Genomic DNA, 6,000 nt, shown 5'->3' with positions numbered 1-6,000 from the left:
TCTGGGCTTTGCAATACATTAATGTGATTCTTAGTGAGGACTCTTCTCCTTACTTAACCTGTTGTGCCCCACTGCACTACATTTGACTTTGCTGATGAGCACAAGGAGCGCCTCTAGTGAGCTGCCAAGCAGCCCAATGTTGTGGCTTGAAAATCTTCACAGGTGCCTTCATGCTCCTCCTCTCCCCTCCTCCATCTGCTTGAGGGGATTAGGGCCAGGCGCAGAGGTGGAAATGACCACAGAGAAGAGAGGAAGCACAGCTGAAGAAGGCAGAGCTGGAAGCCTGCCTGGCATGAGAAAGGGGAAAATGAAGGCAGAAATAGGAGGGTCAAACAGAAGAGTATTGAGAAAGGAGAGAGGAGGTAGAAATAAGAAGTGATTCTTTCTAGTCTGCAGGTTCCCCAGGCCAGGAACCTTACCTGCCTCTGTGATTGCATGCCTCTGTGGTTGCATGATTCTCAGCTATTTTGGGTACTGCTCTGTCATGTAGAATTCTGAGCACAGTGTGGGAACCAGGGGGCTGGAGGGTGCTGCAGTATTGGTAGCTTCTCTTTGCTAGAGACAGGGTGAGATGCAGATGTTGTGCAAAGTTCTTTGCATTGCTAGACCTGTTGAGAGCTTTCTCTCAAGTAAAAGCTGTTGCCTACAGCTAAGGTGTGGAAAGACAGTATGAGCGTGTCCTTTGGAAAGAGAGGTTAACAATTACAGAGGAAAGGAAAATATATATCATAAAATGAGATGATGTGTGTCACCTTAAAAATCCTGTGCAGAGTTGCTAATGGTACTGTTGTTTTGAGGAAGGTTCATTACATTTACAAATCATAGTCTTCACCCTCAGCCTTCTCCCCAAATTTATGTTTATGCTCCTGCTCTGTATTCAGCAAGCTGAATGAATGAGTGAATGTATGAATGAACGAATGAATGAATGAAAAAATAGTTAATATGTGGCATGAAATGCTAACCTAAAACTTTCATAAATGGATTCCAGTCTATAACTGTCCAGTTAAGAAAGTGCAGCAGCTTTACAAATCGAGTGATACTAGACTTGGGCAAGCCAAGTGATCAAAGGTACAGCCAAGCCATAGTGAAACACGCCAAAAAACCAGACATCAGCCAACAAGGCTGACTAAATATGCGAAGTATGAAAAAAAGAGAAAATAATAATAGATATGTAAGATCACTGTGGCCGCCAGGAAAAGGTGCCAAATATCCCTGCTGGCTTTGATTCTCTTGGCCTGGATCTACAAGTGGATGCTGAGCTGAGCCCAAACGAGGCATCAAGCACGAGCCTGGCCTGCTCCTTCATTGGCTCAACAGCTCATCCTTGACAGAATGTGTGAGCTGGGTTCACTATGGAGATTGGCTTGTCCATTGGGAAAAAAGCAGAAAAGCCTGACCTGATCTCCCCTCACTGACCCTGAAATGAGGCCACCTTTCAAGGTTTCATCAAGATCACTCCCACTGATGTTATAACACTAATTTCTGTTTCTGGTTTTCAGCTGTGATCTGGCTCCTGAGAGCTAATGCTCCTGAAAGCAGCCAGGTCTGCTTTCATTTGTGGCTGCTTCTCCCCTGCACAAAACATCACAGGATTAGAGAGGTGTTGAATGCATGGTGAATGCTTCCAAAGGTTGAACATACTCCAAATATCACATTGACAAAGGCGTTTCATTAGTGTTTTTAATTTCTTTAATGAGATTCTTCATCAAGGTCTGTAGATGGCAGTAGGTTGGTTTTTTCTGAGGTATTTTGCTCAAATACTTATGCAGTAGGGCATGTGCTTTTCTCTACACAAACTTGGATCTCTGCAGGGTCAACCCACACTGAAAGTGGTAACTAGATGCCATCCTCCAATGACTTGGGTCAAGGGTTTGGGGTATTTGATTACTCTATACAAAACTATTGACCAGGTGCTTAACCATGAATAAAGAAATTAACCACAAATAAAGAAATTTCCTATATATAAACAGAAAAACTGAAAAGCAATAGTACAATACATCAGCTTTTGATATTTACCTGTCTCTGGAGTCTCTCAGCTTTGTGCTCCTTATATTTACAATGGCTTTTGGCAAGAGAGATAAGTGACTTAAAAATAGATAAGAAGAGTAAAAAAAATCTGAATCAGCAGTGAAAAACTCCATGAGTTTTTTCATTGCCACTAGTGGCTTTTTGGACCAAGGCTTTCCTGAATTAGAAGTTAGAGACACAATGTTTGGCTCAGAACACATACTTTAAAAAAAAAAAGGTATTCATTCAGATTTGATCCTGATATGCAAAACAAATGTTAAAATTATTAGAATTACTTACGTGATAATTGTTTTTCTTCAGGGCAAAACAGTAATTTGAAGAAACCAGAACCATAACTGATCTTTTGGTTTGTAATTACCTTTATAGATGCACAATTACATAGTTGGCTCTGGCAATTGAAATTATTCTATTTGCTTTTCTTTGTGCATGTTGTCTGTAATTACTGCATCTGAGCACAGAAGATGCTCTGTAGTTGTTTTGTGGGACCAAAAGGATGAGGCAGCCTGTGGTTTAGTTGCTGGATAATTTCAAAGACATTTTGAATACAACTAAATTCCTAAGGAATTGCCTGCTTTGTTGAGTTACTTTTATTCTTCTTCTTCGCCCTCTTTTTTTTTTTTTTTTTTTGTGTGTTCTTTAGGGTGTGGAGTGGGAGGAGAGATGACAAGACCATATGGGCTTATTTACTACTCACAGAGGAGTTCAAGCATTTCTGTGCCTGCTCTAAGCATTGTGGAATGTTGCTAACAATTGCAAATAATTTTATGCTTATTTTGCAATCTGCTTGAACTGCATGACTGAAGCCCTTGGTAGTTTTGCTATTGTCATGAATGGATGGAAACTGTGATCTTAAAAATGTGATGCTGAGGTGTACTTCCCCTTTCTTAAATCTGCAGATAGGCTCATTGGTGCCATTCTCTCATTTTTGGAAAACAAAGGGCTGGATGAGAAGAACTGGTCAAAACATGAGGATTATGACTAAGGACAGACAATTCAGCATGATTGTACCATATTTTCATTTCCCCTGTACAAAGGACAAAGAACTTTGTTCCGAGATCTGTCTCTGCACGAAATACTTATAGCATATAGTAAATCTGTTGATTGGCATACTAGCTCATATATTTTGGTTTTTATTTGTTTAATTGGAAAGGTCCCTTTACAGCATTCTGGCATAGTAAAACAACTCCAACTCAGACATAATTTTCAAGGACTCCTGTCTGATGTCTAGACTTCTATCATATACACACACACATTCTTGTATATAAGAGAAGTGCTATGGGCTACAACCTTGCCCATTTGGCAGAAGAGGACTCTTTTCCATAAAACTAAGGGTTATGTGTGCTGCTTTCAGCCAGTGGAATAAATACCCCCAGGAACTGAGGTCCTGCACAGACTTAGCGCTGTCTGCCTGCCTGCTGCAAGTGCAAAGTGGCTTTTTCAGGCTTGTCTTCTGTAGTACAGATATATATCAACATACATAACCACAATTTAAAGTAACCCCTCAAAAATAAAATAATATAACCCAATGAATTTCACTGCTCATGCCTGTCTTCCCTGAGGAATGGTGAACAAACAGATGATATGGGCCAAGTCTTAGTCACATGGGAGGCTCTCAGAAAGTGCTCAAAGGCTACTGTAAAGTGCAATACTGGAACATGAACACAACAGGAGGAAATATTCCCCGCTGATTCTTGCTGACAGCAAGCTAAACATTTGGTCAGGACTTAGGCCTTTCTTTGCTGGAATCTCCCTCTTAAATGCTAATAATTTTGGTTACATACTTAATTTTCTAATACACACCTCTCCTTTGGCTTCATGACAGTCAAATGGGATATAAGTGAGGGCAAGGGCACACTTCAAGTTTTCTCCTGTGTGCTATGAGAATCTGGTCCCAGAACTGAGTTAAACTGAATCAGACATGAGCTTCACTAACTTTGCTATCTGCCATAAGCAATTCCATGGGATCAGTTGTGGTTGTGGTTTCTTCAAGAAATTTGTTTCTACAGAAGAACTTTTAGTTTCTCTTACCTCTTCACCCGGACCTTGCTCTGAGAGACACCATACCTGAAGGAAGCAAGGAAAGTGAGATGTACAACCTAGAGCTATCATACTTCCAAATTTACCCTGCACTTTGTCTCCCCTGATATTTTGTCAATTTAGAGGATTTTCAGGAGCATTCAAAATTCTGACAAGACATTTGAAAACCCCGAGACAACAAAGACGTGGTAAAGGGAAGTGCTGTGCAGCCACAGACTGCATTTATTCCTCCCTGAAGGAGCCTCTTTGGTGCAGTGGCAGGTGGAGAGCCCCAGGCAGATGGAGCTGGGTGGAGATGCTCCAGAGAATAAGCCAGGGGATGAGTGAGGCCGGCACGCCAACCTTCACCACAGCCAGAGACAGGGGAAACACCTCGAGGGAAAGATGGGATTTTCCCCTGTGTTGTACCTCAGTAGCATCTGGCTCTGTGTTATCAACGAAGCTTCAAATAGCTTATCTTTTGCCTATGTGTTTGTCCTCCTTGCCAGCCCAACATTTCTTCATTTGAATGTGTGAATAATAATCCCCTGAGTAGATATGCGTAATATAAAAGCATACTAAAATCCCCAAATATTCAGGGAAAGATCTTATCTTTTGTTGCATGGAAAGATGTCTGCAGTCTGGCTTCAATAAAGGAATAACTTAAAAGGCAGAAAAATAAGCAGCAGAACATCAGCTCTCACTTCAGTGTGTAAACTTTGGAAAGGCCACCTGTCAGATCCCTGGTGGAAAGCTGCATTTTGTTTGGCATCTGGCTGATTGCCACGATGAAATGTTGAAGTGTTTGGAAACCTGTGGAACTTTCTTCAAAAGGCACACTTCCCCTCCCCCTTTCTCTAAATAATTAAATCTTAAATGTTCTGGCTTGCAGTTAAGAAAAGATAAAACACAACGGCAGGATTCTTTCAAACACACTAGCTAATAATGTGAGGGCCTTTCGTGTTATTTATTTTAGCTTTCCCCACATGAGTTACAAAAGAAATTGCCTCAGTGTCACCTTAACTTTTCATCCCAGGCAGTCACTGATTCTGATCTTGCTAACAGTGAAGTAAATCTGAAGTAACTCTGCTGAAATGTGACCTACTTGCAGAGGATTGCCTATTTATTCCAGTGCAGAACTGGCATGCAAACACAACTGTGATCTTTTAAGTCTTGTCCTGTCATGAAGTGTATCAGTCACTAGAAGCTGCTCCAGATTTGGGAGACTCACTCCTGATTTAACCATTGTGACTAAGCAATGTCAGAAAACAGAATGAGACCCACAAACCTCATCTGGGTGACGTCTTGTGAAAAGATAAAAATTTCACGTGAAGTCTGTTTGACAGCAGGCATATTTTGCTCTGATCACTCATTTTGACTGTTTTCCCCAGCAATACATTGTGTTTCAGGGTCCTGCTCGAAGCAAGTAGTTTTATTATTCCAGCACTTTTAGGAATGCAAAGTTCCAGATTAACACCATCTGTTGTTTGAAGATAAAAGTAGAGACACTGTTGTTAGTGGCTAGTTCTTTTTGTAATTGCTGTTCTTTTAAGAAGCAGACATTACAAAGTTACTCTTTCCCCAGTAGATGTATAGGGGACTGCCGACAAGAGGATATATGCTCTTGAGAAGTTGAGCCCATATTTTCTTACAGCTACATGGACTATTTAAGAAAAGAAAATGTTTTATACCTTGAGGTTTCTTGTTGGCTTTAGTGCTCACCGGCACTGGAGAATGGAGGGCCTACAGTCACCTGTGGCCTTGATGCACAGACTGGGCTGCCAACATTCAGCTTTCTCCCATTAACATATCCTAAAGCAAAGCATGAGAAGTCAGTCTGCAGTTTCTGCCAGAATGGTAGTGCCTACAGATGAAACCATGTGTTACTGAAACATTCCCCACTGCTTTCCAGCATGTGTTATGCACACCATAGCAGGGAGCAAGTGCTGTTCCTTC

This window comes from Melospiza georgiana, chromosome 1, assembly GCF_028018845.1.
Source record: "Melospiza georgiana isolate bMelGeo1 chromosome 1, bMelGeo1.pri, whole genome shotgun sequence".
Lineage (NCBI taxonomy): Eukaryota > Metazoa > Chordata > Aves > Passeriformes > Passerellidae > Melospiza > Melospiza georgiana.
This window is presented reverse-complemented; position numbering follows the sequence as displayed.